The sequence below is a fragment of the Rhinopithecus roxellana genome, chromosome 9, assembly GCF_007565055.1.
Source record: "Rhinopithecus roxellana isolate Shanxi Qingling chromosome 9, ASM756505v1, whole genome shotgun sequence".
Taxonomy (NCBI): Eukaryota; Metazoa; Chordata; class Mammalia; order Primates; family Cercopithecidae; genus Rhinopithecus; species Rhinopithecus roxellana.
In genome coordinates, this window is record NC_044557.1 from 55,415,808 (window position 1) to 55,440,614 (window position 24,807).

Below are 24,807 nucleotides of genomic sequence, written 5' to 3' on the forward strand. Positions count from 1 at the left end.
TTACATTCCACCAACAGTACCCAAGAATTCCCTTGTCTTGATGGGATCTGATTAAAGAGCTTCTGCACAGCAAAAGAAACTATCATCAGAGTGAACAGGCAACCTACAGAATGAGAGAAAAAATTTTAATATACCCACCTGACAGAGGTCTAATATCCAGAATTTACAAGGAAATTAAATTTACAAGAAAAAAACCATCAAAAAGTGGACAAAGGATATGAATAAACACTTCTCAAAAGAAGACATTTATGTGGCCAAGAAACATTTAAAAAACGCTCAGCAACACTGATCATCAGAGAAATGCAAATCAATACCATAATGAGATACCATCTCAAACTAATCAGAATGGTGATTATTAAAAAGTCAGGAAATAATAGATGCTGGTGAGGCCATGGACAATTAGAATTGCTTTTACACTGTTGGCAGGAATGTAAATTATTTCGACCATTGTGGAAGATAGTATGGCGATTCCTCAAGGATCTAGAACCAGAAATACCATTTGACCCAGCAATCCCATTACTGGGGATATACCCAAAGGAACATAAATCATTCTACTATAAAGACACATGCCCAAGTGTGTTTACTGCAGCACTATTTACAAATAGCAAAGACGTGGAACCAACCCAAATACCCATCAATGATATACTGGATAAAGAAAATGTGGTACACATGCACCATGGAATACTGTGCAGCCATTAAAAACGATTAAGATCATGTCCTTTGCAGGCACATGGATGAAGCTGGAAGCCATCATCCTCAGCACACTAGCACAGAAACAGAAAACCAAATACTGCACATTCTCACTCATAAATGGGAGTTGAACAATGAGAACACATGGACACACAGAGGGGAATAACACACCGAGGCATGTTAGGGGATGGGGGTGGTGAGAGGAGGGAACTTAGAAGATGGGTCAATAGGTGCAGCAAACCACCATGACACACATATACCTATGTAACAAACCTGCATGTTCTGCACATGTATCCCTTTTTTTAAGAAATAATAAAAGAATTCCCTTGTCTCCATGTCCTTACCAACACTTGTTATCTTTTGTCATTTTGATAACAGCCACTCTGACAAGTGTAAGGTGATAGCTCATTGTGGTTATAATTTTCATTTCACTAATTATTAGTGATGGTGAGCATTTTTTCATCTATCTGTTGGCCATTTGTATGTCTTCCTTCTAAGAAATATCTATTCAGGTTCTTTGCCCAAATTTTAATTGGGTTATTTGTTTTCTTATTATTGAGTTGTTTAAGTACCTTATATATTTTGGACATTAATCATTCATCAGATATATGGCTTGCAAATATTTTCTACCATTCCTAGATTGTCTACTAATTTTTTCCTTTGCTGTGCAGAAGCTTTTTTGCTTTTGTTTATTTTTTCATGTTATTGTTTATTATTTCACATTTGTTTATTTTTTCTCATTGTTGACTGAACTTTTGGGGTCAAATTCCAAAAAAAAAATCATTGCCCAGACCTATGTTATGTAACATTTTCTCTATGATTTTTTCTAGTAGTTTTACAGTTTCAGGTCTAACACTTATGTTTTTAATCAATTTTGAGTTAATTTTTGTATGTTGTGTAAGATAAGAGTCTAATTTCATTCTTCTACCGGTCTATATCCAATTTTCCCAGCACCTTTTATTGAAGAGACTTTCCTTTTTCCATCTTGTGTTCTTGACACTTTTGTCAAAAATCAATTGATTGTAAATGTGTTGGTTCATATCTGGACTCTCTATTCTGTTCCATTATTCAGTGTGTCTATGTGCATGCCCATATTATGCTGGTTTAATTATTATAGCTTTTTAATATAGTTTGAAATCAGGTAGAGTGATGCCTTCATCTTCGTATTTTTTTGTTTAAGATTGGCTTGTCTATTCAGGGGTGTGTGTGTGTGTGTGTGTGTGTGAGTGTGTGTGAGATTCCATCTGAAATTTAAGATTCTTTTTTCTACTTCTGAGAAAAATGACATTGAAATTTTATAGGGATTGCATTGAACCTGTAGATTGCTTTGGGTAGTATGGAAATTTTAACAATGTTAATTATTCCAACTCATAAACATGGAATATCTTTCCATTTCTTGTGTCTTCTTTCATTTCTTTCATTAATGTTTTAGAGGTTTTAGTGGACCAGTCTTTTACCTCTGATGTGGTTTGATTTTGTGTCCCACCCAAATCTCATGTCAAGTTGTAATCCCTAGAATTAGAGGAGGGGCCTGCTGGGAGGTGACTGGATCATGGGGGTAGTTTCTAGTGGTTTAGCACCATCCCCAGTGCTGTTTGTTTAAAAGTGTGTAGCACCTCCCCTATCTCTCTTTTTCCCTGGCTCTGGTCATGTGAAGACTTGCTTTGCTTCCCCTTTGCCTTCTACCATGATTTTAAGTTTCTTGAGGCCTCCCCAACTATGCTCCCTGTACAGCCTGCAGAACTGTGAGTCAATTAAACCTTTCTTCATAAATTACCCAGTCTCAGTCTCAGGTAAACCTTTCTTCTTCATAAATTACCCAGGCAGCATGAGAAAAAATTAATACAACCTCATTTGTTAAGCTTATTCTAAGAATTTTTTTGGTAGCTATTGTAAGTGGAATTGTTTTCTTGATTTCGGTTTCAAATAGTTTGTTGTTAGTGTATTAAAATACTACTAATTTTTGTCTGTTAGTTTTTATCCTGCAAACTTATGGTATTCATTTATTAGTTCTAGCAGTTTTACGGTGGAATCTTTAGGATTATCTACATGTAAAATCATGTCATCAGAAAACAGAGACAATTTCACTGCTTTCTTTTCTATTTGGATGTATTTTATTTCTTTCTCTTGCCTGATTATTCTGGCAAGGACTTCCAGTACTGTGTTGAATAGAAGTGGCAAGAGTGGACATCTTTGTCATCAGTGTTAAGTATAATGTTAGTTATGGACTGTCATATATAGCTTTAAATGAGTTGAGGTACATTCCTTCTATATGTAATTTGTTGAGAGTTTATTATGAAAAAATATTTAATTTTTTCAAATGGTTTTTCTGTATCTAAATGAGATAATCATATCATTTTTGTCCTTCATTCAGTTAATGTGATGTGTCACAGTTACTGATTTGTATATGCTGAACTATCCTTGCTTCCCCAGTATAAATCCTGCTTGATCATGGTGAATGATCCTTTTAATGTAAGATTGAATTAAATTTGCTAATATTTTTAGAGTATTTTTGCAACTGTAATTCATCAGGGATATTGACATGTAATTTTCTTTTCTTTTCATGTCCCTGTCTGGCTTTGACATCAGGGAATGTGGCCTCATGTAATGAGTTTGGAAGTATTCTTTCCTCTTTTACGTTTTGAAATAATTTGAGAAGGATTGATACTAGTTCTGAAATATTTGGTAGAATTATTCAGTTAAGCTATTAAGTCCTAGGCTTTTCTTTCATGGAAGACTTTTTATTACATATTCAATCTCCCTACTCATTGTTGGACTATTTAAATTTTCTATTTGTTTATAATTTAGTCTTCATGGGTTCTTTCTAAAAAGTTTTCCACTTCTTGTGGGTTATCCAATTTGTTCACAGTGATCTTTTATGATCATTTGTATTTCTGTGGTATTAATCTTCAGGGTCACGGGGTGTATTTCCTGGCTGAGCATTCCTGCTATTTGTGTTTTTCAGTTGGGCAAGGCTGCAAGCTGTGCTTGCAGAAGTTAAGCACTCTGAGGCTAGGCAGAGTCACTGCTCAAAACATGGGTCCAAAGGCTATACTCTGTAGCAATGCATATTTGAAGCTTTCCTCCTTGCCTGAGTGGGGCTTTGAAATGGGCTTTGAGTCTGGGTCAGGCCACTGTTTGAACTCAGAGGTTGGGCAGGTCTAGTCCCTAAGCTCTGCAGAAATGCATGTAACAGGACTCTCCCTTCCTGGGTGGGGCCTTGGAATAGGCTTTGGAACTGGGCCAAGCTACTGCTTGGTCTAGGCAGGACTCACTCCTGTGCTCTACAGAAAGGCATTCTGTACATTAAGGTGTCTCCTAGCTTGGGTGGAGCTTTGGGGTGGGCTCCGAGTCTGGGCCAGGCTGCTGATTGGACTCCCAGGCCAGGCACTAGCCCCTGTGCTCTACAGAAATGTGTTGTGACTGTGTCTCCTTGCCTGGGTGGGGATCTGCTGTAGGCTCTGACACTAGGTGTGGAGGCTGGCTGCCTAGGGCTCTAGCCAGGTTAAACGTCCTGCTATACTTCTGGGAGCCACCAGCTTGGCTTTGGGGATGAGCTCTGCTGTTGGCTGGGATGGCATCACTGGCGGAAACAAAGGGCTATCAAGATCCTTGAGCCTCCTTTTTGTGTTTCTATCTGATCCCAGGTGGTCTAGTCCCATTGTTACACCCAGTGTTCCCTTTGAGGTGAGATGGGGATGAGCTCCCTGATAAGTGTCCCTGAATACTGAGAAGCTGGATGACTACCTCTAGAGCTCTTTACTCACTATGGAAACTGTTGATTCAGGGGATCTTCCGTATGTGTTGTGTTGTCTTAAAGGAGGGAAATGATGATGTAGTCAAAGTGAAATCATTCCTCTTATCTTATGATATAATTTTATTTAGTTCTATGGTTTACACTCAGTCTTAGTCCTAAGTTTTTGGGTTTTCACAAAGTTCTTTTCATCTGAGGATAATTGCTAACTGAAATATCTGTGGGAGAAAGTGAAGCCTGGGACCTCAGATTCACTCATCTTGCTGATGTGACTCCTCTGATGTTGCATTTTAAACAGGGATGTGAATAAAGCTTCACTGAGAAGTCCAAAAAGAGCTGATGGAGCAAGATGTAAAGATAAATGAGGAAAAGTACCCTGGATAGAGTGAGCATGTCTGGTGTGTTTGAGGAAAAGTACGGGGTCAGGGTAGCCCAAGCAAAGTGCATGAGGCAAATAGCAGGAGGTGAGTTCAGACAGATTGTGTGGAGTAGAGTAAATATTATCAACCCTTGAAGAGAACTGAAGAGAATTAATTGGCCTTCAAATTATCTTCATTAGGCTTATGAATGTATTTAATGTGAATCTGTCTCAGAAGATAGTCCTCCTCAAGCTGTAGTCAAAATCAGTTTTCTGAGGCTGCACGGATGTTGCAGGTGTTATATTACAATGCATTTTGCATGGTGCCACCAGCCTGTGAAGACCCTGGAAGCCCTCTGGCTGTGTTGTCAGGGTGATCCATCACTGGCTATTCCCTCTCCTGTTGAATGGCCATGCACACAGCATATGCCAATTGGGCCACTCCCTCAATGGCCAGCCCAGTCCCGCCTCTTCAACGCATAGTGTAGGGAAAAAGTGCAACCCGCATATACACACACAACAGATGCATCATCACCCCACAAAGGCAATTGGGTGGAGCAGTCTTTGTTACCTTTTGGTACACAACTCCCACCATACTCTCTTGTTACTTTTTTTACTCTTCAGTGTTTCCCTTGATATTCACCTTGAACTGACTTAACCTGAATAAAAGTCCTGGTGAAAGAAATGTAAAGGAAATACATGGGGTAATTTGTGACTCTACCCAATATCCTCGCTTGGCCCGAGCACCCTGCCAAGGGTCCCAGAAATGTAGCTTTGAAATTTGCATAGCGTGTAGAACATGGACCTGAAAACAAACAGAGTGAGAATTAAATATTGATTTTTCCCACATAGGAGAATCACAATTTCTGTACACAATATTTTATTTCTAAAATGGGTGCAAAATACTCTTGCTAAAAAGATCCAAAGGCAGATTCTGTTTTTCAAAATTCATTATCCTGCTTTATAATCTTCTAATGTAGAATGGCAATTTGTTTATCTCATCGATATTAATGTGTTTTATATTTTTGATCAAATTGTGTATGTTGAAATGGGTTCTTAAATTTCTATTTACTTTCTAGATTAAATCTTACCACATAAAGAATTATCTCCTTTGTGAACAAATGTGTCAAAATCAACTTGGATCTGCTTGATGGTTCTTACACCTTCAGCGTTCATAAGACAACATTTTTATGTCACCAGATATAACCTAGATGGTACATATTAATTTATATATGGATATTGAAAAAATGTATGGTTTCCATCTGAGGTCTTTTAAGTATGATTTTTAAATTGATGTGAATATTGCTTTTTTTTCAACTTGCACTGTAATACAGTCAAAATATGACTCCCAGGTGAATGAACAATTATCTGTTTCATTTGGCATCATTCTTGTATTTCTGAGCCATGACTTCTGAATGAATGTATGTCTTTTCAGACCTGGTTTCAACTGGCTGAAGAGCATTTTGATAGTGTCAAGTAACTCTCATTACACTGAAAGACAGTGCTGATAAGATAAATTTAGAACATCTTTCATCTCATTTTCAATATTAACAACTGTCATATAGTCTTGCCAGCAAACATAAATGTGTGATAAAGTTTAGACATTTTAATGCTTTAGTCTCTCCTGTTTTGATAAATATTAGACATAAGATGGTACTGAAACACCATCCCAGGATCTCTAGGTTTTCAGGAAAAAATGGTTCATCATAAGCTCATTATAAAACTATATACAAAAGAAATTGTAGGGCCAATTCAGTAAACAAATCTGAGACTTTGGTCTCCTGTTATCCTTTCCTTCATTCCAGGAAGAGTCTAAAGTATACTGTTCGAAAGTAACAATATGAACATTTTGTAATGGTCTTTGAGTATATCTTTCAAAAGAGATCTGATAAGGATTACTAAAGAAAAAATACTTTCTTCATGTTTCTCTTCTTCTGCTTCCATCTCTTCCTTTTTCTTTTCTATATTATTCTGCTTTAGCCTATTGTTACTTAATGACATCAATACCAGCATCCTCTTTGTGTATTTTAATCATGCATGGATAAACAGACACACTTCAGTGGCCAGAAATTTTCTCACAAATTAGAATAGAATTAATATGCTAAGATTCCCGCTTATCCAAAATAATATATGAATATTATAAGCATTGTTCAAAACATATCTTTGAACATAGAATAGAGGTCAGTTTAGCAACACCATCCCCCATCAACCTTCTGTTGTGAAACTTAGATAATTAATTTACATTTGGCTTTCCTTATTGTTTTGCATACAAATTAGAATGCTTAAAGCCTCCAACAAACTTGGTCACTGAGTCAAAGAAAGAAAGGAAGATGAGAAAATAGAGAAATTGCTCAGCAGACTATATTCATTCCTTAAAAGAATTATGTGTTCACCTATGTATCCAGTATGCACAAAGCTGCCCAAACAGACCAGAGTCATCCATTCCTATAATGTTTAACATTCTCTTTTATAGTTGTATAAAAACACAAGGACAATCTCTTACCTTTCCTTTCTCTGTTCTCTCTCCCCAGGGAGGGAAGAAAAACAAACAAAAAACAAAAAACAAAAAATAAAAAACCAAGCAAAACATGGACACACACACACAAGAACATAGTCTCCCAGAATTCCCCATAATTCACTGTGGAAGCAGGAAAGTTGCTGTAAAGAACACAGGTGCTGAGAGGAGAAAGCAATGCTGTGCCACATGCAGAAGAGAGAAGTATATGCCTTGTCCCAAACCAATATCACATGCTATCACATAGGAGAGGAAGCCACACCTCTGAGGTGCCACTGAATCCTAGGTGAAAACAATTGCTCTTACTTTAGCCTGCTGAGGCTTTCACTGCAGAAGTTGGGCACAGGTCCAGAGACCAATACCAGAGTGAAAACACAGTGCTCCTCCCAACCCAGCCCCTTTGGAACTCAACCACCTTGGGGTAGGCAGATACTAAGATAGTACCCAGTAATCCTTGCCTCTTGGCATTCATGCCCATCTGTAATACCCTCTCCTTGAGTGAGGGCTGGACATAGTGACTTGCGTCTAACCAGTAGAAAATGGCAAAGGTAATGGATATCACTTCTATGATGAGGCTACAAAATATTGTGACTTCTGTTTTGCCCTCAGACTTTTGTTTCCTTGATTTTCATGCTCTGATAAAGCAAGTTGCCATGTGAAGACACCCACATAACAAGAAACTGGGATGGCCTCTGGCCAATAGCCAGCAAGAAACCAAGACCCTCAGCTTGACAGCCTGCAAAAAAGTGAGCTCCTCAGCCTAACAGCCTGTAAGAAACTGAATCCTGCCAATACCACTGAACTTGGAAAAAGATCTTTCCTCTGTTGAGCCTTCTGATTACACCACAGCCCTTGCTGATACTTTGATTGAAGCCTTTTGGAAAACTCTGATGCAGTGGATCCAGAGAAGCTCTGCCCAAATTTCCAACCTACAAAAACTGTGAGATAATAAAGGTGTATTGTTGTAAGCCACTAAATTTGTGATAATTTGTTTCACAATAGTAGATAACTAATACACCTCCCAACAGGGTTCTTCCAAAATTCCTGTTCTGCTTGTGAATGAAGTCCCAGCAGTCTGACTCACCAGTTAGCATAGCCCATTTCAGGCTGAGCTGGTACCTTACAACAATACATCCACTAACTTCTTTCCAAGAGGCAAGACTACAGAAAACGTTTTGTATTATCTGGGTGTTTCATTTTTCTACACTCTCCTTTCCTCAAGAAAAACTGAGAATTAACTGAAGAAATTTTCTTACATCTTCAATTTGTGCCAGGGGTGTAGCCAGAGAATTGAAAGCTTCAAGTCACAGAATAAACAAATTGCATAAAAGTCCAGATGCTGCACCTCTCAAAACTACTTTATGTTCATTTTCTTTCAGGATAAGAACCACTTTATTTAAGCTGTATCATGAAATTAGTAATTTAAAATATTTATAAGGATTAACTAATTACCGATTATTATTGATAAAACCTAATGGTTATGTTTACACTAGTAAAATGTGCTCTTCTATTTTAACTGGACAACATATGCATAGGATGTAACTGACAAGTTTTTCCCCCTATGTTGTTTAAAATGCATTTTTTTTTTCAAAGTAAAACTTGATTTCCAGGGTCAGACATAAACCTCTAATGCTATTTTTGTTGACAGCAGCAGAAAAATCATCACTGACTTTATCACTTCGGAGATGACTACTGCAGAAACAGTAACAATATAAGATGGTAGGCTAGGCACCTGGGATGAAGTACTTGCTGCTTAATGCAGATCTTCAGTCTCTACACTTCCATTAATGCACTGCATTCAGATAGTATGGTTTGGCAACAAACAAAAGCAACAGTTTAATGGAAGTAATGAAAACTGTTCTACATTATTTTCTTTCCTTATCCCACATATTAGAAAATATGCCTGGCAGTTTTGCTAACAGTTCAATAATGCACTTCATTTTGCTACTATTCTCAATGAATTTTCTCAGTTTCTTGTTTAATAAATCAATGCCAAAATAAAACTTGGAGGTAAACAGATTTTAATTGAGTCTTTGTGATGTTATGTATCTTGGAATTTGAAAGTTGTAGAATTATACATAATTTTACTGGTTTATTTTGTTTAAATATTTGGCATTGAGTATTATAACAGGTTTTTGATGGGAAAACAAATATCTAAGACACTCTCTTTGTACGCTGTCTATGACATTTGAGGAAGAACTGGGGACATTCAGGAAGAGCTTCTGCCAGAGCTTTTAATTTCTCCCAAGTCTTTTTTTTTATGATCTGTTCATGTGTTTATTATTAGTTATAAGTATTTCTTTATACATTATCTTCATCCAAAAAGAATGAAAGAAGAAAGATGGTATAAAATGCAATATGAAAATTATCATTTCTCCCAAGTCTTAAATGTTGTTTTCTTGATCAGAATTGTGGATGCTGAGATTCAAAATTAATAATGCATACTAACTTGCCAGTTGGTAAACTTAGTTCTTTTGGTGATATTTGGTTTTTATTTGTCAAAAAAAGTTGCTCATCCAACCAATAGTCAGAGACCTTCATATACACTGTCATTTATAATACCCACAACAATCACTATCCAAAATGAGAGACACTCTAGCCCTTGTTTGATGCTCTTATATCATGAAAAACAAAAGGGCATAAGGAGAAGTGTTTGTAAAGTTGATATAAAATATAAAGGGTGTTTTCATAAAGCAAACCTAGTCTTGTTAAAAGTGCTGTACTCTTGTCGCACTAGCAAAGTTCACTCTAAAAGTGTGTTCTCATAATTCAAGGTAACAACAACAAAAGAGTTTCTTTACCTGTCACTCTCCTTCCTGACTTAGTTCACTAAAACACTGCATCCTTACTCAAGAAACCATTACCTGAAAAGCAAAAACATGAGATAGAAACCAAGGCCAGGCACAATGCCTCACGCCTGTAATTCCAGCACTTCTGGAGGCCAAGATAGGTGGATCACCTGAGTCCAGGAGTTTGAAAACAGCCTGGGCAACATAACAAAACCCTGTTTCTACTAAAAATATAAAAATTAGCTGGGCATGGTGGCTCACACCTGTAGTTCCAGTTACTTGGGAGGCTGAGGCAGGAGGATTGCTTGAGCCTGGGAGGCAGAGGTTGCAGTGAGCTGAGATCATGCCACTGCACTGCAGCCGGGGTGACAGAACAAGACTCTAAAAAAAAAAAAAAAAAAAGGGAAGGAAAGAAATAAAAAAAGAAACAATTTTCAGTGTTAAGTTTCAATGTCTTTTATTTTGAGAAATTGATAAAAATTGTAAAAGAATGTGGGAAGGCATGTAAAAAGAGTTTTTTCTGGAAGAAAAAAGTAGAATAGAAATATATGTTATATGGTAGATTTTACTATTGTGGTAGATTGTATGCTCCAAAAATGGACACAGTGACATCCTTCATCCTACACATACTTATAATGTAACTGTGCCATTCCTCCCATTGAGAGATGGATCTATGTTCCCTTCCCTCATAGCTGGATAAACTCCTGGCCGTGGCAGAAGTTACAGTGTATGGCCTCCAAGGCTAGTCATAAAAGAGGATATACCTTCAGCACAGCTTTGTAGAAGAGCTTGCTCTTGGACCACAGTCTCTTTGCCATTAGAAAGCTGTATCAGATGGAGTGGACTATGTGGAGAGAAACCAATACCATACACTCTGTAGCCCCAGCTGAGTGTGGTCCAACCATCAGTCAGCAATTACCAGATATGAGTGGTGAGTCTTCAGATTATTCCAGCCCTTGGCTGTCAAGTTATCCACAGTTTTTCTCTCACCACAGCTAATAATGCTGTATAAAACAAATGCAAGCTCTCCCTGGTGGGTCTCACCTATATTAGAGATTTCTGAACAAAATTAGTGATTGGGGTGACATGTTTCATAATAAATAATTAATGGAAAAGACTTATCTCCATTATGTAGATGAGGCAACTAAAGTTCATAGTGGATATATGATTTAACTAGTAATACAGCACTATTAAACTACAGAGACTGAGTGAGCTCAAGTTCTATTCCCTTTATCTATATAGAATTTTTTTGAAGTTTGTTCCTGAGTAACTATTTGGTGAAATGGAAAGTTTGTCTTCAGTGGTCTTGGTTTCCTCTCAGATACACCTAAAAATATTTAATGCTTATGTCTCTATTGGGAAATTACAAGTTCATAGATAAGATGTTTCCCATGACTTTTACAATGAAGAAAGTATTTTCAGACCACCATGGTGATGAGGCAATTTCTGTTGTCTAGTTTCACGTCATTCATGAGTTCATCTGGTTTAGATCTTCTTTCCTTAAAATGTATGCTTAAATTTTGGCAACATTCAGTTGAAAAGGCTGAATACCTGATAATTAACTGTATTGCTGCTAAAAAGAAACAGTACAAATACAAATAGAAAGGAACTACTTAGTGTTTCATTTACAGTCTCCTTATGCACATTTATTCCACTTATATTTGATTTCTCTTCTATTACTGTTGATATTACAAAATGTAACCTTGTTGAACATTTACAATTATGCCTCATTCTTTGTCTAATCATCTCAGGTGTTATCATACACGATCAGGAAGTGCTACTGAAGTGTTTCCTATGGAACTTAAAGAAAGATTGAAGGGTAAATGTCATCTTAGAACTTACAAAGGCAAGAATTCCACTCTTGACACTTCCTCTCATCCCCTACCTGATTGCTCACAGATGTCACACTTAGAAAGCAATGTTTTTTTTTTTCTTTTCTTTTTTTTTTTTTTTTTTTTTTTTTTTTTGAGGCAGAGTCTCACTTGGTCACCCAGGCTGGAGTACAGTGGCACAATCTCGGCTCACTGCAACCTCCACCTCCCGGGTTCAGGCGATTCTTCTGCCTCAGCCTCCTGAGTAGCTGGGACTACTGGCGTGTGCCACTGCGCCTGGCTAATTTTTTGTATTTTTAGTAGAGACGGGGTTTCACCATGTTGACCAGGCTGGTCTCAAACTCCTGACCTCATGAGCTGCCCCCCCTTGCCCCCGGCCTCCTAAAGTGCTGTGATTATAGGCGTGAGCCACCACGTCCGGCCGGAAAGCCATTTCTTAAAGTCGTTTATTGCAAATCTTCTTCCTTTGCTTCATATTGTCAACTAATAATTATTTAACATCCATTTGATATTTGGAATTGTATATCTTCCTATTGTACAACTTCCTATCAGATTTTAGGTAAGAGGCAAAAAGCATGTGATAGAGACTTTTCAATTACCAAATTAAGATATAAATGCTGGATGGATTCTCATATAGTTGCTAGTCATACCTTTATCAGAACACTGAGAAGCCCCCATTTCATTGCCCCAGAACTTTACCTTAATGTACTTGTTTAGAAAGATAGTTTGGAAATCCTGACCCACTTCAGGTTAACAGCACGAAGATGCTTGGTAAGTTTGGTAATGTTAACAGTAGTAAGATGTGATAACGTAACCAGAGGAAACAAGACTTTTTATTTGAAACATCATCTATCAAGGACAGCAGCTTGAGACAGTTTTTAAACTATACTATGAGCATTTGAGTATCACAGTTTATCTTCTCAAAATGCTAGTTTAAACGAGTACACAAGATGAGATTAAATGAGGAAAAGAAAAGCAACAGACGGTTGTTATTGGGGGTTTACTATATCCAAGGAATTTAATATATATATATATATATATATATATATATATATATATATTTCCTGATTTAATTCATACAGAAACCCAGTGACATAGATTGTGTTGCTCATTTACAGCCATGAAAACTGAAGTCTCCACATGAAGTAACTAAACCAAATCCACTAGCTACAACATAGCAGAGGCAGGATTCAAAACTCTGCAGCTCCAAAGTCCAAGCTCTTGCTACCAGGCTATGCCTCTCTCAATAGACGTGTACTTGGGAGTAGTCTGTCAGCTAAGAATGCACATTTAAGGCAGTTTTTGTATCCTGACACTGCCATTTGATCACATATGTGACCGTTTACTCTCTGGATATTAGTTTCTCAATCTCTAAAATGAGGATAATTCCTGATATGGATTTAAAGATTATGTAATGCCTTACAGAGCCCTCAGTAACTTGTCGCTGTTATTATTTCATGATATGAAGAACATAACTTTTCAGTCTGCTCCCAATAATTTGTGGGAGGCAAAAGAAAAAGAACAAAGTTATTTATGTTTCAGTCACCATGGCACTGCAGTTTTGCTTAAACAATACTGTTTTTTGTTTTTGAGATTGTCTTGTCCCTTTAACTTTTTTTCTTCAAAGCACCTGACAAACATGAGTCAATTCATTTTTCTCTTTTTTTTCATTAATAGTTTTCATTGCCCTCCTTGTCAAGTTGCATTTAATAATTTATCAATTATGCCTGATCAGGCCTGCTTGGCTGGCACAGCTAAGCTATAAAGAAGAACATGAACAGATGTCAAAAATGCATTTGTTTTCTCTTTTTTGCCAAATGCCAGGCAAGGAATGGCACCGTTCTGCTTGCCTGCCCCTTTTACTGGTGAGTAGTGCAAAATGGTTCACACAACATCTGCTTTTCTAAAGACCTGCTAGCATTGCCCACGTATCTCCAGATGTTGTCACGCATAAACACAAATATCTGTAGGACTGAAAGTGAACAAATTCTCTTGGGATGCCAAATTCAGTGTTGTTTTTTGTTCTGTTTTGTTCTGGGGCCTGGGAAAATGGTAAAGGAATGGAGTATGGATCTAGTATTTTGATTCCATTTGCAGAAGATTATTTTCCCTCTGTAAATTGACTGCCATTTTAATAACACAGTACTGAAGTGAAAGATGCAGGTTAAGCCCCTTAGCTGTGCCCACAACCTCAGGAAGAATGAAAAGGGATGATACATTGCAGAAAAGGTCCTACTGTGAGACAACCAAACCCACATCAAGGCTTCAGAGAACAAAACAAGAATTTACTTCTTGCCTCAGGAAAACTATGAATCATTATTAAAGTGAGTTCAAAATATAAGGAGGTCCTTCCTGCTCTCACCACCTCTCTTTGCCACCACTACCATCCTTCCTAAAACTGGATCACTCTGCCTCTCCTTTATGATTCCAATTCTTTCTGTTGTCCTTAGATGAGTGCTCTCGGTCATTTGTTTGCCTCCAAATTCCCCCTCAATGGAGCTTGGGTGGGTGGGGCAAGGAGCTCATTTTAGCTCTTGTACCTATAAGGAAAGAATGAAGAAAAGTCACCCCTCCTGGTCCAGTATCAGAGGACAGGACATATAAGAGCAAAGGTTTTCCTCATTAGGAGAAATCATCTCAACATACTTAGGTATTTGGAGTTAAGTAGCTCTATCTCTTCATGAGTGTTCTAGTTTAGTCTAGGCCACACACCTAAAAGGGGCATCTATATCCCAGAGAAAAGGAGATAAATCTTGTTATGCCATAATGAGAATAGAAATTATGACTTGAAGTTGTGTTGTTATTCATGCTCCTCTTCCTGCATGGATCTCTAGCCTTATCCTGTGACAGCAGGTCTAGATTGACAAATGGAAGAGCATCGTCAAATAGCATTTTCATGACAGTCACTGAACATTTTATTGTAGAACTGGAGTCACAAACTTTTTTCTATAAAGGACCAAATATTACAGATTTTCATCTTTGCAGGATGTATAATCTCTGTCACAACAACTCAAATTTGCCATTGTAGCATGAAAGAAGCCATAGACCTTGCAGAAATGAATGGGCATGGCTGTGTTCTCTAAAGCCTTATTATAAAAAACAGGCAGTGCACATGTGCATGAGCACACACTCACACAGAAGGTGGCAGACTGGATTTAGCCCATAGGTCATAGTTTGCTACACTCGGTTATAGAAAGGAGAAGTGAATATATATTAAATTATTATAAGAAATCACAGTTACTTTTGCACCAACCTAATATTTGTGACTATTACTCTGTGGGTCAGTGAGGAATATTTTTCTGCCCCTCTCTGGATGCTTTATTTTATGACTGGAATTTGAACATCTCACTACTCTTCTTTGATCTGTTTGCTTTATGCAATAAGCATATTTTCAAAAATGACCAAGATATGAACCCTGTCTTCGAGCAGTGAAACAATGTGTTATATGTAGGACATAGTAGAAACAAGGAAGAGATATATTAGAAGAGTAGGAAAGCTTCATAGAGGAAGTAACAAAGCCCAAATCTTGAAAGTTTTACTGGGATTTACTATATTGGGTATCCCAGACATTGTGACATTCTAGGTATAACAATGAGGTCTGCCAGCAAAGTAAAAAGAAAGACATGAAAAACCATGACCCATTTGGGGAAAAGTAGCATGTTCTGCAAAAGTTTACTGAAAGGTGAAACTAGGTTGTCATGGTGAGGTAAAGTTGTAGAAGGAGGCAAAGTTAGATTACAGAAGCCCTTGTATACCATTCTAAGGCACTGTAGGTTTCACCAATGCTTTGCTCCCTTCATGTAGAGTGGAATCATGGGCAGAGATCCCTGTCAGGTTAGCTCAGTATAAGGGCTGAGTCCCACTCTGCTGCTTGATTCCTCACATGGTCACTGCTGTGTGCCATTGTTCAACCTCTCTGTGCCTCAATTCTTCCACATTTAGAAGGGGACAATGATAATATAATTAATGCCTACTGCATGGAGTTATTATGAGGATTAAATGAATTAATATTCATAACACCTTTGAACAGGATGTGCAACACAGTAAGGTGGTATACTGGGATTATACTCAGGAATCACCTGATGGGACTTTTTTTTTCCCCCTAAGACACATTGACCATTTATGAATAAAAAGAAATAAAAATATCAGGGCAGTCCAGGAGAAAAGTTCTGAGCCTGAATTTTAGCACTGGGGATAAAAAAGAGGAGGTAGTTATGAGATATAAAAAAGAGGTATATTTAAAAAAGGTTTAATTGCTGATTGAACGGACATGACATATCCTTAGAGACAACTGAACATCTCAGCAGAGACTAGTTTTAGTTTGCCATCTGGGTGAATGGCAGTGAGATTTCTGGCATAGAGAATCCCAATGAAGAAGAATCGGGGAGAGTACTTAATATGCTAGTTCATTTCCTACCACACTCCTTTATTTAGAAAACAGCCTCTCTTTCCACAGCTGCTAGATGGGGCATTCCTTGTGCATGGGGTGCTCATCTAATTTATTATCTAAATGGAGGCATATTAGCGATTGAGAATAGGAAGCTGCCAATAATGACTACAGAACAGCAGGAATGAGCTAGGATTCTCCAGAGCAAATGGGGTACATGGTCTCCCCACCTGTGAAGCACATGATCCCGTGCCAGTCTACAGTTGACTGTGAGCAAATGCCTCACCCCGATTTTTGCAATAATATGTTTTCTGCCTAGAATTTAAGACTAAGAAATTGAAAAATTCTTTGTTTAGTCAAAAAGTAGTTACTGAGCATTAACTATATACCAGGAAAGGTCCCAGGCACTGTTGATATAGCATTTAACAAAGAAGAAAAAGCTCTGCCTTGATGGAATGATATTCTAGTAGAAAACTAGATAAAAGATAAATGTACAAATATTGTCTGAGAATGGTAGGTACTGGGGAGAAAAATCAACCAAATAAGGTGGTAGAAAATGGTAGGGTGCTGCTTTTAGATTGAGTGGTTACGAATAGGGAACTATTTGAGGAGGTGATATAAGCAGAGATGTGAATTAAATAGGAAAAAAGTTTGATGTGTGTGAGCAAGAGAATGACTCATGTGTAGTGAAGGAGGAAAAGGGTAATAGAAAATAAGAATAGGGAGGATATAGTTGATAACTGGAAGGCAGTCCCTCAGAACTGAGACTAAATTTGGTTCCTGGCTTTCCATAAGTATTCAGTTGGTTACATACACAACAGACACTCTTAATTCCTTTACTGTCTTCTAATCACAGCTGAGTATTGGCAAATGCTTGGCTTGGAAATGGACAGGGAAATAGGTTTGGTCAAATGTATAGTAAACTCAAGTCTGATCTGGATCTTCTTCAGAAGTTGCCCCCACTTTTGAAAAGAACTAAATGAATCTCCTTTCTTTCTCTGGATGCCTAGAATTGCAGCCAGCATGTTGTGACTTCCTATGAGGGAAGTGGCCCAAGCTTAAACAAATGTGGCAAGGAGGGCTGAGTAGATGTCATGTTTATCCTTCCATGTCCATGGGCTTTTTTGTTGTATCCTTTTAGTAAGTCAATTTTTACTTAAATGACCTAGAGTATGTTTCTACCCCCTCCAGCAGAGCATCTTAATTTCCCTTTTGAACATGCTGAGTTTGATGGACTCATGAGTCTCTCAAAGAGGCAATGTCTAATTTGAAGTTAAAGGTCCACACAGGAGTCAGAGATAATCATAAGAGAATCATTAACATGTCCCACCACAGAAATGGTTGGAATCATCTCGTTAGGGTGTGATACATGGAAGGAATGAGGGCTAGGCACAGACTAGAATACTAGGCTTACCGCTACATTTGAGTGGACAGTTCTTAAAGGAGTGAAGCTGAGCTGAGGGAACATGAATGAGAATCAATGGAGGGGACTTGTTTTCCCCCTAAAACACATGCTGTCCCCACCGGGGATTCTGGCATGCTGCTGGTCATGGGGGAGCTCAACACAGCAGTGGGCAGAGGAAGGAGTCAATACAGAATACTGAGAAGAAAAAATCAGCTGGGGCCAGTGGCTCATGCCGGTAATCCCAGCATTTTGTACGGCCAAGGTGGGAGGATCGCTTGAACCCAGGAATTTGAGGCCAGCCTGGGCAACATAGCAAGACCCCATCTCTAAAAAAAAAATAGCTGGGCATGATGGAGCACATATGTGGTCCCAGCTGCTTGGGACACTGAGCCAGGAGGGCCACTTTAGCCCAGGAAGTCAAGGCTGCAGTGAGTATAGCCCTGCCACTGCTCTCCAGCCTGGGCAACAGAGCATGACCCTGTCTCAAAAAATGTTAAAAGACCCAAAAGGTAGAAGAAGACATCTCCTCTCTGATTTAGTTTTTTCATTTGAAGCAGAGAATTTCTCCTATTTTGTGGATTCTTATTCTAATTTGCTTTGGTAAACGCTGGAGTTGGAGGGGCTCTATCCAGAATGTTCCTGGCATAGACTCACCTCTTTGGCACAGCCAGTGAGCTCCTTCTAATCATTTCTGGGCCCCCGCTCACAACACCTGTGTCTGGCTCAAATCTCTCATCTCAAGAGATGGTGCTAGGGCCATATTAGGAGGCGATGTATTTTTAAATCCCTTAGAAAATAGCACTGGCAGTAATTGGCTCTTAGATCTCAGTAATGCTTACTGGTTTGATCTATAAAAATATATTTCCTCCCTCCACCCCTACCCATTGCCTTATTTTCTCTTCATGTTGGGAAAGGATTTTTCATTTTATTTCGTACTTTGTTCTGTGGAGTCCTGTACCGATTTCACAAATAGGAAAGAAAAGAAAAACCTCTATATTTGTTTTCTTGCTGCTGCTTAAATATTGATCTTTAGAAATGTATGAAGGATTGCCTAAGGCCTCCTAGGAAGTCTAAATTGGAATTGTGATTTTTCTTCTTGTTGCTTTGTATGCGTCATCAGGAATAAGTATTTTTGTTATTTTTGATGATTATTTTTGAAATAACACTAACACTTTTCTTGGGGCTTAATTCACTGCTGCAGAGGATGTCACCACTGCTTAAAAGCTCTTGGGCAGTCAATGCTGTCTGTAATTGTTTGACAGAAGTTCTATGAAATTCCCTTTTCCAGTATGCTCAGCACACGTTGTTACTACACTTAAGTAAATGTTTTTTCCACGGTTGTTTTTAACAGTCCTTAGAGATTCTAGAAACCTCCTGTAAGAAGGTTGTGACCCTCTGGTTCTTTGTGACTGTGTGTCCAGAAGGAAATTGACTCATATATGAAGAGGCTACGCTTCTAAGGAAAATTCTGACTCGGTAACTTCAGGTTGCTCTATGAAGCAAATAAGACCACACACAGTATCCTTCCCTTTTTTCTGCTTTTGTTTCTTTTGAAGGAAAATGCTGATATTGTCTGTCACTTTTTATGATACATGCAAAATTGATGACAACTAGAAGAAATATTCCTTTTAAAAAGTGTTAAATAAAAGAATATGCCTGCAGGTGTATAGTTGATGGAGGTGCTGGAATAACAAGAGCCTTGAGTGGACTGTGAAAAATCAGTGATAGTTGAAGATATTGGAAATACTCACCATTGATTCTGCCTTCTCAGTACCATGGAGAGAAGTCTACACTAAGCAAAGGAGTATTGGCTATTTGGAAGGTTAAAATAGGTTACTTGTAAGTTTTCAAACAATAAATTGTCCAAAGTGTTCAAGAGACATTTTTTTTTTTCTTCTTAGTAACAAAGGAGAGAAAACCTTTTGTTTCATAGAATGAGTTAACAAGCTTGATGCTTACGTAGTTTGGGCTATGGATCTTCTAATGAATATTTGGCAGTTAGGCTTACTACCTACGTAAAGAACAAATGCTTCCTTATGATGTGGAGACATAATTAAACCGGAAGGCAGCAAAACTGATACTGAAAGAGGAAGCATTTGCTGGGCAGCTGATTCTATGCATTAGTGGGATTTTCAATTTCATCCTGGCTTCACTTCTACTTATTTCTGTACTCTGCAGTGGATAGAAATTGAAAATCAACCCCTCAATCTATGTTGAAAGTCAGAAAAAAAATTAGAATAACTTTGACTATTTTTAAAATCTATCATTCATGGAACATTGACTACATAAAACCAAGAAATATAAAAATGCAAGAAGAAACCACCATTATTCACTGTTTTGTTTTAAGGTGTGGCTCATTGTTCAACTTTTTTTTATATTACGAGTATTCCCCCACCCTCTCCATGTCTTTGTACCATAAGAAACTTTTTAAAAATAAAAAACTATAATAAAAATTATAAGACACTGTAAATGAATGGTTATAGTCATCTGAATCTTCTGTGACCCTTAGAATTAAGGGGGGAAAAAAAACCACAATAATTATGGCCAATAATAATTCCTCCTTATTTGAAGAAATTCAACAGTTTTAGAACCACCTTTAAACTATACGACCTGGCATATACACATTAAAAAAAACACACACACACCCAAAATTGTTTACTAAGTAAGAATAAGAATTCATTAAAGAGACACACCAGCTATAGGAAGTTTCGATTTTAAATGTAAAGAGAGGAGGCAATGGTACCTGACTTTTTACATTTTGATTTATATTGGCTTCTTTCCAGAAAATACTTTCATTGGCTTTCAAAAACAATTTATTTTGTCTCCAACCCTTAGACTGAAACTGTCTTCAACTGAAAATCCGAACACCTAGATTTTACTTTTCATTTAGGCAAAAATGTATTTGGAGCCAGCCATGGTGGATCACAACTGTAATCCCAGCACTTTGGGAGGCCAAGGTGGGCAGATAACCCGTGGTCAGGAGTTTGAGACTAACCTGGCCAACATGGCAAAACCCCATCTCTACTAAAAAAAAAAAAAAAAAAAAAAAAAAAAAAAAAAATTAGCCAAGCATACTCTTGCATGCCCGTGGTTCCAGCTACTTGGGAGGCTGAGGCAGGAGAATCACTTGAGCCCAGGGAGCAGGGGTTGCAGTGAGCCAAGATCACACCATTGCACTGGGTGACAGAGCAAGACTCCATCAGAATAATAATAATAATAACAAATAAATACATAAATAAAGCACAATTGGTCTCTACCCGCTGGAAAACAAGCAGGAATTTCTGTGTTTCACAGACATGGATCATGAAGAGGATAAAATGAGATAACTTGTTAAGTGCTAAGAAATATTCTCTATAAACCCAAGCTATTGTAATTACTTAATATGAGTCTCATCTCTGGAGGCTGTCATGATGGATTGTTTGTCAGCTTAGCCTTAAAAATGTCAGGCATCACAGACAGGGAAACCTATAAATGAGAAAGTTGGCTGCAGTCAGTCCCAGGGGCCTCTCTGGCACTGGTGCTGTGGGGACTTGCAGTTTAATCAGTTAAATCTGTGTCAGGAAGTCATCTCCCCTTCTGCTGCACCCGCTGATGTCACAGAGGTCCTGAGCATCAAGCCAACACCTCCTGCTGAGTAGCAAAACACTTGTGCCACCTGCCATCCTGGGGAAAACAGCCATGCTGCTGGAGAGTATAATCAATGGAGAGAGAGCCCGGTCACTTCTGCCATCTCACTCTCCTCCCACCTGGGAATAGAAGTGACAACTATTGAGCCATCAGAATGAAAATCTTTACCAGCCCTGCAGTGATCCAGGTACACAGAGTGACCTGCAACACTACAGCTTTAGGAAGGATATTGATTGTCTTATCTAATAGGAAAACGTGAACCCAGTTTATATTTTAGATTAACTCTGTTTCAGGCTTTCTCACTTTGGTTCTTTCACACATATTCAACAAACATCCATTGTCTGTAATGTTCCAGGCACTGTTCTAGGTCATATGAAAAATTAGAATTGAGCAGACATAGCCACTTACTCAAAGAGTTTACTGTTCAGTAAAAGGAATGAAGATGACTGCAATATAAAGTTATAATAATACAAGATAGGTGTCTATTTGCATATATATATAAAAATGAATAAAATATTGAGGCTATTTTTATTTAATAACATCTCAGGATACTATAAGAGATGAAGAGAAAGGCCAATGGATTGAGATTCACTAATGACTCAAGGTATGATAATTACTATTCTCAGTTGTTTTTTAAAAAAACTTTTCTTCATGTAATGATCTATGGGCATTTTTGTATGATCTGGGGATACCAAAATGACCAAAACTGACAAAAATGTATGCCCTCATGAAGCTTTCATACTAGATGGACACACAGCAGAGGGCAAGAAAGTGTCCAAGGGATCTGGAGGGGCAGCAGAGAATCACAGCACAACCTGGCAAATCCTTGTAAGAATTTGACTTTATCCTTGAGTGAGATAGAAGTCATTGGTCTTTTTCATCACTTTCTAGTAAAGAAACAAATGTGAAGACTAAAAGGGCAGAGACTGGAATTCAAAAGTGATGTGACCCTGGAAAATTATTCTAAAGAATCTCAAATGTTCAAGTCTCTAAAAATTTTGATTGAGTGTAGGGCTGACAGAGGTCATGGAGAGGGAACTTTAAGTAAAACTTCTGATGGGCTTGTTGATATCATTAGTACTTAGAATTATAATCATTTATATAGCGTTGCTGGAAAATCATTGCAAACAGAAACCTTTTAAAAAATATATTTATGCAAATTATACATATCACCAAAATACATAGCTCCATATAGTTTTATAACAAATGACATTTATAGTTATTACTCCCTATTACCTCCAAGAATAAACTATTAGACATATGAAATCATCCATATATACTAATATTGTGGTAGATTAAAGATGATGTGTAATAATGTCCAGAGAGATACCAGGGTACCACCTCCTGGATTAGGATGAGTCATCAATATTTCCCTGAACTGCCTCTTGAAGGCTTATAATGAACCTTAAACCTACTTAGGACACATCACCTGTAAGCTGGTGAGCAAGGGTTATAGGAAGGAAGGGTGTCCTCCCATGGGGAATCAAGAAACTAGAACATTTTGGACTTTCTGGAGTCCTCCTTCCTCTATCTTCATCTGGATGATTCTACCTCATCCTTTAGTTTCCTGCCTGTAGTTCCTCCCTCCGGAAGCCTTTCTTGACACAGGCTCTCCCTTCAGATGATGCTTGGCCTTCATTTTACAGCCCTTGCAGCACTGTGAAGTCATTGAATGGATGACTCTTTCTCACCAGACTGCAAAGGCTGTGGGGTGGCAGGAAGACTGGCTTCTTGCTGCGTATGGTTTCCACCTGCCATTCTAGTGGTGCTACCTATCAACTTTGTGACTGGCCAGAAAACTTATTGTACAGGCACTTCACTGCTTTCTAGGAAAGGCAGGTCCTTGTGATTGAATGGCCATAGTTTACTCCAAGGTAGGTGTGAACATGTAAGTCTGAGAGAGAGCCCCGGCATTCTCCTAAATGATGTTTAAGGAAGGTCGGCAGAAGTTGGGGAGGCCCCTGGGGGAAAGAAAGAAACCAGCAAATGTGAGTGCTACCATGGGGGTAAGAAATGGGGTCCAAGGATCTCTGCAAGGTGGGAAAAAAGGAACCTGTAGAAGAATGATTTCAAGCAGTTTGCTGAAGTGTTTCCAATGTAAATCCTCTTTTCCATCGCCCCTGTGAAGTCACAGGTAAATTGTAAATTGCGCACCAATAGTTTCGAGAGGCGCTGTTTTTTATGGTGATCCTGAGAAAGGTTAAATTCTGTAACCACATTGGCTTAGGCAAGAATAGAGACTGATATGGGGATGTGGGGACATGATGGTGACATTCCTTTGAGAGGCAGATGGAAAAGTAGAGGTATGAGAGAGACAGAAAGAGGGGGAAAGAGAGAGAGATAATTTTGGAGGGGCTTGGGGCAGAAAGAAACACCAAAACTTCCCTTTTCTTCCTTCTCTGACGCCTAGAATGGAAAAAACATTCATCCAGGCAGAGGAAAACGACTTGTTTCTTGTAAGCAAGGTAATTGCTATGAGTTCGGAGGTGTTGGCTGAGCAATCACCAATGTTTGATCACCTATTAAAGGATTAGGAGGATGACCCTGCAAGGTGCTGGTAACCTTTCCTTACTTAGTTTCACGGAGACCCCTGTTTCCCACATCAGAAGGCTCACACCTAGTAAACTCACACAAGTTTTGGAGTCAGCCAAGCCTGAGTCCCAATCTTGGAACTGCCGTGTTTGTGGCTAAACTGCCACTGGCCAGTCACTTAACATGTGTACCTTGGTTTCCTCAGGTAAAACGTGGTGGTGACAAGACAACTCCACAAGACTGTTAAGAAAACTGAAGATTATACTATTTATTTGATATGTCAGGCAAAAGCAGTGTTCAGCACATGCAATTATCCCTCCTACTCCAGAACAAGTTGTGTTTTGAACTTTTCTGTCTTCTAGTGTCACAAGCAGTCAAAAATAATGCTAATTCTGATTCTGTCCTACTTTTCTTCTAGGTCTCAAGTTTCATATCTATAAAGTGAGATGATCCATCAAAATCAGTCAGACTCCACTCTTTTTTGATAAGTCTAACATTTTTGAGGGCTAGCTTATGCTAGGGACTGTTTTAAGAGATTTACTTGTGGTAAAATATAACAAAACACAACTAAAAACTGTATATGATAGATAATATTCTCACCATTATTTCACAGAAGAAATTGAGACAAGGAGAAGGTAGAAAATTCATCAAGATCACATAGATGGCAAGTGGCAAAACTGGGATTGAACTCAGAAAGCCTGTAGCAGAATCCGGTTACCAAATAAGTGTATAATACTTCTCTCTGGTGGGAATAAAGCCAGTATACTACTGAATAACTAGGATAACTACTTCAGTTGTCAAATATAGGCAATAGCTGTATAACTTAAAAAAATTAATCAGAGGTATGCAGGGTATAGCCAAATCCTCTTTGTTCCATTAACTAAAATGGAAAAGCATCTTTTTCTACAATGCTCCAGT